General features: G+C 44.6%; 1 protein-coding gene across 1 annotated transcript in view; it reads right to left on the reverse strand.

Annotated features, from left to right (window-relative positions):
- LOC114299941 (Cytochrome C assembly protein) overlaps positions 1-10,000 on the reverse strand; it is a 14,640-nt gene that overhangs the window by 2,573 nt on the left and 2,067 nt on the right. The window contains exon 1 of the mRNA XM_082911843.1: positions 1-10,000. This exon is cut by the window's left edge and continues 2,573 nt beyond it; it is cut by the window's right edge and continues 2,067 nt beyond it. The gene's annotated coding sequence lies outside the window, so the exon portion shown is untranslated.

Here is a 10,000-nt window from a genome sequence, read left to right on the forward strand (position 1 = left end):
TATCCGGAGTGTTGGAAAAATAAAGCAATGGTTTTTGTATTTATTATTTCCCGATCATTGGAAGCAATCTTCACTGGCACAAGGATTTCCTCACAGCAACTTTCACTACGATAGAACCCGACAATGAGTTTACGAAGGCTTCGAGTAGTGCGGGATAGGCTAATCACCAGACTGCTCTGGAATAGGTTAATCGCCGGAGACAAGAACGAGTGAATCTAGTTTCGAGAGCATGCCTTACTCTAATAGGGGGCGTAGACTTTCTAAGTGAAGGCAAGCGCAACTATCTATTTCATATCCTCCCTGTCAGCAAGGCAGGTCCGCTATAAAGTCTACCGGCCAGAAAGTCCTCAAGAACGAGAAAGCCGACCAAAAGACTATTCCATAACCGACTCTTGTTGTCGAATCGAGGGGGCTTGGCTTGTACCAGGCTCTAAAAGAGTTTTCTTCGAGCGAGCGGTCTTTCTATCTTTTTGGGTTGCATGCCCAAGGCAATGCTTTTTGTAGATTGAGATGGATTGATCTTCGCTATCGTGCCTCTTCCTTGTACCAGTTGATGCTGCGGCAGTGCCTAATATGAGTTTGCTCCTGCCCCAGACAGCTTCGAGGTTCCCATCGATCGATTACAGAGGTTTCAACCACTGAACTTGCTTATGCTCCCCTTTGATCGAGTGCTATTTCTATAAAAAATATTGAGTAGGAAAAACTGGAATTGGCTTTAATCGAGATTGCCTCGGCTTCTTAGGTACATGAGGAACCGGCCTAACATATTTTCAATCGAAATCCCAATCAAAGACAAGTTCTACCAAGGCCAGGATCTGAAAGAGAAGATTCACTTTCCGGAATTCCAAGTGACATGATTCCTTCAGAAGCTAAAGTTGAATGATCGAAGTCTCCTTCAGGTTCAGTCGAAGAGATCGAAGCGAAGTCATCAATTCAACCATTCGCATGGTCTCCCCTAAGACTGACCTCTTTTCCAAATGAACCGAACCTCGATACCACATTCATCAAAGAGATACGGCCATCTCTCTAGGTTGCACACCCCCTTTAGATCGTTCTATTCGTGCTTGAAAAACGACCCCATCGGTCCGCTATTTTTAATGGACATTCTTAGCCGTCCTCCGAGGGTTAAGACCCCATAGATCAGATCGTGAACTCTTTCAGACCCTTAGTTTCACTTGGTTGGGGCAGAGTTTCAGCCTGCCTTCCACCGAATATAAAAAACCTTACAGCTGCCTAACCTGCTGACATCCCGGCGAAGAGAGTCATTATTTGTGTCACATCTTCGAATTCGAGAGAAGGCTTTCCTGTTATCTCTCAAATTATAGGCATTGAAGCGATCGAGCGAGAGAAAGAAAGAAAACTATTGCACACGCCCCTCATTCGCCCTTTACTAATATAATAGAAGGTAAGGTAAAAGCAGCTTAAGCCCTTCCGATCACCCGAGAAGCCCTCGATGAACCGCCTATAGTATTATATATACTTTTATATAAATAAATTGGATTAAGTATGACTAATCTGAGGAAGAATCGTAGTTCCTGCACCTTGCGTGGCGTCTCCCAGTCCACCACGGCTTGCACGCACCTTCTCTTGATCCAACCAACTCATGCCGTCGCCAATCCAGTGCCCAAGGAACTAGACCTTATGCAAAGCACCTTTTTCACATAGAGCGGATTTTCCCTTATGATCTGGAATTGGTCATAGTCTGCCAAGAGGGCTTAAAAGCGCCTAAGGATTTTCTGCCATAGTCTTTCATTAAGTTACATAGTTGTTTTAACACTAGGAGTCTCTTTAGGCAGTCCCGTGAAAGAAGTTCCCCCTCAAGGGGAGTTTTTATTCTTTCATAAGAAAAGCCCCTTTATTAGTAAGGCGGTCCAGTCAAATTGAGTACCTTCACCCCCCTTGTCACTTAAAGGGTAAGAATGGGCATACTCCATTATGGGTGTAACGGAGAGAGGAACTCTCTTTCCAAAAGAGGGATTGGTAGTCAAAGTTTTCCCAAAAGATTAGGAAAAAAAAGAACTCCTGTTGAAGTCTTAGGTCTAGCACGTTGCACTCTTGAGCCCTCTGATCACTTGGTCAGTACCAATCCTAAGACCAAATGCTATCTCAAAAGAGTACATGCTGCTGCTCTAACCTCTAAACCCTGAAGAAGATTCCAGCCCTCCTCGGCGTGTATGATGCCCTGATGCTGTCATCCGATATCAGGACTGCGTTTGTCCAGGCGCTGCTGGATCCTGACAAATATCAAAGCCACTTCGCTGAGGTGAACATGAAGGGGCCTTGTATGCCCAGTATTCGGCTGCTGTCACCTTCACTAACGACGACCTCATGCTGAAAACAACTGAACACAATCGCCCCAACTATGTGATTGGGGAGATTGACAATCACAAGGTCAATCGCATCCTGTTAGACCCTGGTTCGTCGGTCAGCCTTCTGCCCCTGCGACCCCTCAAAGGGAACCAACCAAAGCAGAAGTTAAGGCCAAGATGTTCCCCAAAACGGCAGAAAGATCTAAGCCAGCCTCGAAACTACAGAGCCGGCCGGAATCATCAGCAATTCCCTCTTCAAAGAATGACGAAGGTTCAGAAGGGGAAGCTATTCTCGATGCAGCAAGCAACGCAGAATCATAAGAGGTTTTTATTCCTCGATGATACATCAAGTGACGCAGGGTCAAGTGTGCTCCACGTCGGAAGTGAATCTGATTCCGAAAGAGAAGCCGAGCTGACTTAGTCGTCCAAAGGCCCTAAGTGAGTAAGGTGACATACGAGAGGGAACTTCTAGAAATGGAATTCTTCCCCGAAAAGAGGTCCAGACGATGCGCACTCCTGATGGGCTCACAAAATCCATGGCAAAAAATGGAGGTATCGGTTGTGCAAGACCTGAAGACGTTTTATGTCCCATCCTAGTTGGCCGGGAGGCGTGGGACCTTGTTCTACCAGTCGACTGAGCAGCCCCTCTGGAGAGAAGACCAGATTCATAAGGAAGATCCTTACAAAGATGCCACCGAACCGGTCATTACTATTCACCGAAGGTTAAGGCTTTCTTAGAGAAGGCGGGATACAACTTCAGGCAGCTTTCATTTTTTTTAATATAATGGTAAGCCGGGTCAATCTGCTATTCAGTTAAAAAACCTTGAATTATGCTTTCTTAACTTCCGAATTGAAATTCGTATAAAAGTCGATGGATGCGGCGTGGTTACCATAGCTCATGCATTTATTTCAATCTCTGGAAAAGAGTTTTGGGGTTTCGGGTACTAAAAGAAAAAGGCTCTACTCTACCCAGCTTTTATCCCGTAGTTGCATTTCTCTCCCGGTTATTAAGTAATAAGCCCTATTTGATCTAGTAAGGGGAAGGGGTTTTTCTAAAGGTCACAAAGAAAGGTTCCTGGAATCTAATTTTGTTGGCTTAGCATTCGCATGCCACTCCCAATCCGACGAGAGAAAGGAAGAATTCTTGCACTAAATAGTATCCGTTTGTAAGGAGTGTATGAGCGACCCCTGCAAGTGCACTGAGAAGTAGTGCATTCATTCTCTCCCTTAGAGTCGGGGAGCATGAGGTGAGTCATAAGCCTGGACAATGAGAAGCACATGCCTTAGCTTATGGGTAAAATAAAGAGAGAAGTGTCCTTCTTCCCTTTTTGGCCACTAATGTGTGTGGTGCCCCTCTATTCACGTAATAGACTCTTGCTATTCTATTGGGTTGTTCATCCTTTTCACATGCATACAACTCGGTATAGAAATGCCAGGCTCAAAAGCATTCGAGCATATCTTTTTTTGAGTAGCTGCAAGTGAGCCCTTATTTTATTAGTATTAGTAAAATCGCTGTCTTGATCTAAATATAGGCCTTTAGGCTAAGATATCAACGGATAGTTCTTTCTTAATGGGATGAGGGGAATAAGTAGCTGATCAAGAGAGATGTGAGAAGCAGGCTGTACTGCAATCTAACTAAGTGGTGTGTGGGATCCGGCAAAAGAGGCGCGTTCTACTATACTATTGTATTGTACCAACCACCAGCGTCCATTACAGCACCTTCGCCCTACATACATAAGGGAATCGAGGTTTGGAACCCCTTTTCTATTCGAATGATAAAATCCGAGCATCCGCCGAATTGGTAAGGCAGACGTATCAATCCAATCCATACGATTCATTCATTAAGAAATTGACGGACCGGGCAAGGTTGTGCTATCTCCTTGTTCAGCCCTACAAAGTCAGCCCTCAAAGTCCTACCTTATTCTTCTCGGATTTTAAATTTCATGATTGCAAAGGAAAAACCTACTTAATGGATAGAAATGTGGTGATCGATCAAGTCTATGCTACGGGTAGATTTGTACATGAGAAGGAGACTGCGGGCCAGCCACTTTTGTCTAATATAAAACCACGCTTTCCCTCCCAATGCTCCTCTCGCTCAAAAAAAATTAGCATACTAAATACATATCCCAAGTGAGTTGGCTGAAAGACCCAGAAGTCTAGTCTAGAGGGGTTTTAGGATAGGAATAGACAGGATTCATTTCAGATCCCGTACAAATCTAATCTAATCTGATTCCTTTGAATTTCTTAATTTCCTATTTTCACACAAATTTCGCTCTTTCCTACGTTGCTTTCCGGGGCCCATCTAAGTGATGTGCGCGGTACAAAGGCCTATCAATCAGGTAAGCTCGGAACTCTTTTGATTCATCCTATCGGCTCTGCTCATCCCAAATAGATATGATATCTTCCAGATTTAGGAATCTATATGAAGCCCTTTTTTATTCCAGAATAGAATAGGAATGAGAGTCCAGTTACTCTGTTTCATCGAAAACAGAACCGTAATAATCTTATAGAATATCTGGAGTCGTATAAGTTAAGATTCATTCAATGAGCATCCTTTCTTTCATAGAAATTGGGGGCAATATATTCTCCTTGCGTAGGGGGGGCCAACCGATCCAACTTTCGGGCATCAAGATAGGTTTCAGGCGTGGATGAAATTCATAAGAGATTCCCGAAAATCTGCACTTTTTCAAAATCCAGAAAACAGACGGGATTCTAGGATTCGATTCCTCCCTTTGGCAAAGACTTATTTGCATACCTATTCCGGGTGATCCACACCATACTATATTCTCGTAAGATGATACACACTAGCTAACAATCCGCCTGGTGCTACATCATAGGCACACTGGGAACGTAGATAATTGTAACCATATACATATGAAATGAGAGCAATGGAGTACCAATTCTCGGGCTTTATCTGTCAAGTCAATCTTCCTTTGTAATCGAAGCCCAAAGATCTATGAACTAGCTCATGCTTGACTAGCCAAGCAGGCAGATGAACGACCAGCATTCCTTCACGTCCCACATTTTTATTTGTCTGAGTATTTCACATTTACGATGAAATTTATGAAGATTGACCCGCTGTTTCTTATTCCGCACAAAAACATCCTGCCTGATTCACTAATTCGTGGGAAGAGACTGAACTCTGGTATTTGAAAAATGCTTCAGAAGGTATCTTTGAAGTAGATGGCGATTGATAGAGTCATCCTTGATCGTAATTTCCAGTATGAGTACTGCGTCCAACATGATAGTTTTTATGGGTAGTAAAACTAAGAATTAAACTTATAGTTCGACGGGAGCCATTCATTAACTGGTAACTGGTCTTTTCTTTCGGGATGAAAACAAGCGGCAGGAGGGTCTAAGAACACCTGGAAGCGGAAGTTTCTAAGCGGAAAAATCACCCGGTCCACAAGTCATTACCTGTTGGGCCTGGGGCTTCCCAGGTGACTGGTACTACCACGGAAATACCCAAGCTGTAACTTTACAACGAGAGGGCCTTTTGTCTTTTTACATGGGCTTCGCCCTGAGCGCTGGAGTTTTCTGTCTTTCTTACCTGCTTAGGAAAACTTCTATCTGTCGTCTACGAGGCTTCACACCCTAATTCATCTGCGCCGGATAGGGTTTGGTTTTTATCTAAGCCTGTACCCGGGTCTTGATGAGCCTGCGTAGTATTAGGTAGTTGGTCAGGTAAAGGCTGACCAAGCCAATGATGCTTAGCTGGTCTTTTCGGGTTCTATCTTGTTTATTTGGTATGGCTCCTTCATCGTACAAAGATCCTCCTGCAACCCAACCCACATATAGCACACACTGGATTCTCGGCCATACCCTTGACCCATCTAAGTTGATTAGTTAGGAAAAACTCCTCTCTGCTTTTTTTTTAGTTTGCTATGGGGCATGTGAGCAACATAATCGCCTATTAAAGAGCCAGCACACCTCGTCAGCATATTTGTTTCGGGATTCCCAGTTTCTTATTCAGTTGACCTTACAGCTTCAGTGCTAGTAGTTCAGAATCCAGTTTACCTGAACGTGGTGACGAATCCATCCAAACCAAAAATAGGAAAATGGGGATAGGGGCGAATAGGAAACAAAAACTATAGTGGCTAGGTAGCATCATCTAGAAAGCGGCAACAAGGCGAGCAGTTGAATCCGTTTATTCAGCTTATCCAACACCTCGCTAGAAGCCTTCCCATATCGGATTGAGCTTTATTTAGTAGTTGCACGAAGGGGCACTGGAATGGTATGGGTGCCGTCCCAAAGAAAGCCCTATGAATCTCCATTCTGGCTCCAAGGTTGCCGCCTTCCTGTGCTTCGAGCTCTTGAAGTCATGCTTCAGGCTCACTAGTAGAGATCTGAGAATAGGGGCATCTCGGGATAGCCTAAACCTACCTGTCTATTCTATATAGAATATCTATTCTTAATTTATATAATATATAATAAAATAAAATATAGCAGACTGCTTTCACTGGCCTTATTAAACTACCAGCACAGGAAGGGAAGAAAGAAAGAGAGAAAGGCATACGGTAAGCACTTGAGTTCAAGCATGCCGATAGGGTGGTTCAAGTTCCGCGGCTAGGGGAGACTTACTGAGAAAGACGGTAAGCAGCAAGCATAATGAAGTATAGAACGTCATACGTTCAGACCTAAAGTGGTTAAGATAGGCGGCAAGCCAAGCTGTTCGGTGAGTTAGAAAGGTTTTAGGCTACACCGTTCAGTGAGTTAGAGAGAGTACTACTAGGTGGTAAGAAAGAGTTAGGCTGGCAACGGCCCCAAGAGCCGAGGTAGGTTGATTAGCCACTGGCAAGAGAAGCTTAGGCTATAGAAATGGGTGGGAGACCTTTAGATAGACCATAATACTAGGTGGTAAGGCTAGCAAGCAAGAGGTGGGGAAGCATAAGAAAACTACCCGGATTAGGCCTCTAGTATAGCCATTTGATTGATGGGGCTGAACCGAGTAAACAAAAGTCACGATTGAATAAGAAGTTCCCTGGTGTGATTTTGTTCATACCGGAGTGTTGGTTCAAGTCCAGCTCGTGACGGAGAGTAGCAATCTCTTTTTCTTAAAGCAAACTAGCTGACTAGGCCTTCAGTCAATATAGCAAGTTCAAGATGGGGAAACCAGTTGACTGTCTCTTGGTCAAGCGTACGATCCGAGCAAGGTACTTTCTTATTTATTTCTTCGCTTGGAGCAACCCTTTTTGGTTGCCATGGATTCATAAATGGGTAGACGCAACCTGTTTGTCTTTTGTACGCCCTGCCCTTATAGAAAATAGTAGTATTACGCTCTTCTTTCTGCCAGAGAGATCGACTTGAAAGATCCAACCCCCAAAGTGCTCATTGAGTTGAGTATCTCTTGAGATCCGGGTGCGCGAGTACAGGATATCCTAACATGTGAACACCTGTGAACGTCCTTATGTCATGCCAGAGGGGAAGACGGCTCTAAGCTTTTGCGATAGTCATCCCCATGGTGAGTTGCCGGCTCACACGGGTCCTTCACCCCCAAAATAATAACAATCGGTTCATGAGCTGGGCTTCAAGCTACAAGACCCAAACAATTCAGTCAGTGGGAAAGTCAGCATGCGAGGAAGATGTATAATAGGAATGATGGAACCGAGCAGAGAGAACCCGGGGCGGGCAGGAGGATACGCTATCGAAAGAACGCCTACCTAAGAATCGAACTAGAATGAAGAAGTAAGTAAAGAAGATAGGAGCTGGTGGTGCATTTCCCGCGGAAGCAATTGTAGCAGCTCCGGCACCCTGAACGGAGCAACTAAGTCAAACAAAGGCCCTCGGAAGAGCCTGAAGTAGAGAAACCTCAAAAGTAAGTTATCGACCTCTACCTTTACTCCTCTACTCTCGCATGGGAGATGAACCCAATTAGTCTGGGGTTCCAGTTGTCAGTTAGAAAAAAGAAGGGAAAAGACCTCTCATTGTGGTTTGACTTCTGAAGAGAAAGAGCCACTTTTTCTCCTCCAATTGTTCTGTTGGATGATAATTGGATTGAGGATGAAAATCGTCTAATTCGAAATATCAAAAAATGATGACTGAAAGCTCTAGCCGAGTAGCAGCTTCTTATGTGGAAAGGTACATATTCCGAAATCAAAGCCGTTCCCCAGGACCCGAGGTTGGAGCTTTTCCTAATGAGTGTCCCTCGGCCGCCCGATATGCGGGACAAACCTGAACCCGTCGATTTGCTCGAAGTTCTTTCCTGTTCAATTTCATAATAAAGACGCAAAGACGAAGACGCAGCTGCAAGATCTATCTTCTCGTTTTTGTCTTCTATTAACTTCCAGTCAAAAATAGGATAGGGCTAATAGGTAATCCTTATTTTCTTTTGCTTTTGGCTAAACTGCTGGCCGTAAAGCCCTCATTGGCTAAGCAAAATAAAGCAGGTAAAGTCTAGAGAACAATTGGAAATTGCGAGTCTTCTAATTCTCATTCAGAACCTAGTTGACTAGATGTTAAACAATCACCATGACTAAAACTAAGATCTCTACTTTTTTGCCATATATACTTTTAAGACTCAGTCACGCGGAGGGCAGACCAACCGCAAATCCTGAGTGGGTGAGGGACCGGCTTAGGGAACTCTTTGACTGCCGGGCCATTCTTGTTGCGAAGGAAAGCAATTCCGAAAGCGGCTACAACCTTCACGCGGGCATCCTTAACCGGGATGCCTCAAAAAACACAGCCCTGAAAAGAATAAGGCGGGTCTTCCCTGAATGGGAGGGGCGCACGTTGGATGTTCAATTCCATATAAATTAGGCGTCCATTTGTGGGTTCCTTTTCAAGCTGGACGGACAACCCCTTGTGTGGGGGGAATACTCCTCGGAATAAAGACTTTCGATTGCCGCCGGGGCTAGTCAAAAGAACAAAAAGGCTACGACTAGAACCCCAGCGGGGCAACTCCAAATCATGGAGGCGAATCCCCCCGAGCAACTCCAAATCATGGGGACGACTCCCCCTGAGAGAATCATAAGAAAGCTCGAAAGATGTAACCATTGGTACGAAATCTATGACGATCCGGTCTTAAGGAAGCTTGCCGTGAAGTCCTATGAGAACATTCGGAATCTATACGAGGATCTGCAGGCTCTTTCAAATTCGCGGGCGACGCTAGGAGAGCGCTTTCTTTCTTATTTACACAGACAGGGTCAACCAGCTGAATACGAGCTCGAAGAGCTCCCAGAGAGGTATCTAATGCTTGACTGGTAGGCTTCTTGCCTCTGCTTTCATCGGCTGCTACTACCCCGGACCTTCAGCGTCCCATTTTCCGCAAATACATTGATTTATTCATTGCGCACAATCGGACGCTAACCTTGAACTGACCCTTCAACTGACTAGGAGTGGCTCTACTGTTAAGGAGATAAACGGAATTAGAGTTACCGCTTTCATTTCGGAATGTGGGACGACAATAGAGGTTCCCGCTTTCAGAGTTTAGGTACAGGCCCATAGATAGGATTCCGGTTCATTTGATTCGCGCTTGATTACAAGAAGCTCAAAAGATAAGGCCAAGGAAACAGGCGAAACTCAACTATAAAGGGGAACAGTGGCCACTCGACCGACTATCATGAACGAAGTGAGGGAAGGAGTTCGGATTGGATCCCTTAGGAGAGAGACGGAAGGTATTAAGAAATGGAATCAGGTCTTTGACGATCCAGTATTAGCTAGCAAGTGTATGGACTCATACTTTGATGACTCCC

The sequence above is a fragment of the Camellia sinensis genome, unplaced genomic scaffold (assembly GCF_055761805.1).
Source record: "Camellia sinensis isolate YWXY unplaced genomic scaffold, ASM5576180v1 Unanchor137, whole genome shotgun sequence".
Lineage (NCBI taxonomy): Eukaryota > Viridiplantae > Streptophyta > Magnoliopsida > Ericales > Theaceae > Camellia > Camellia sinensis.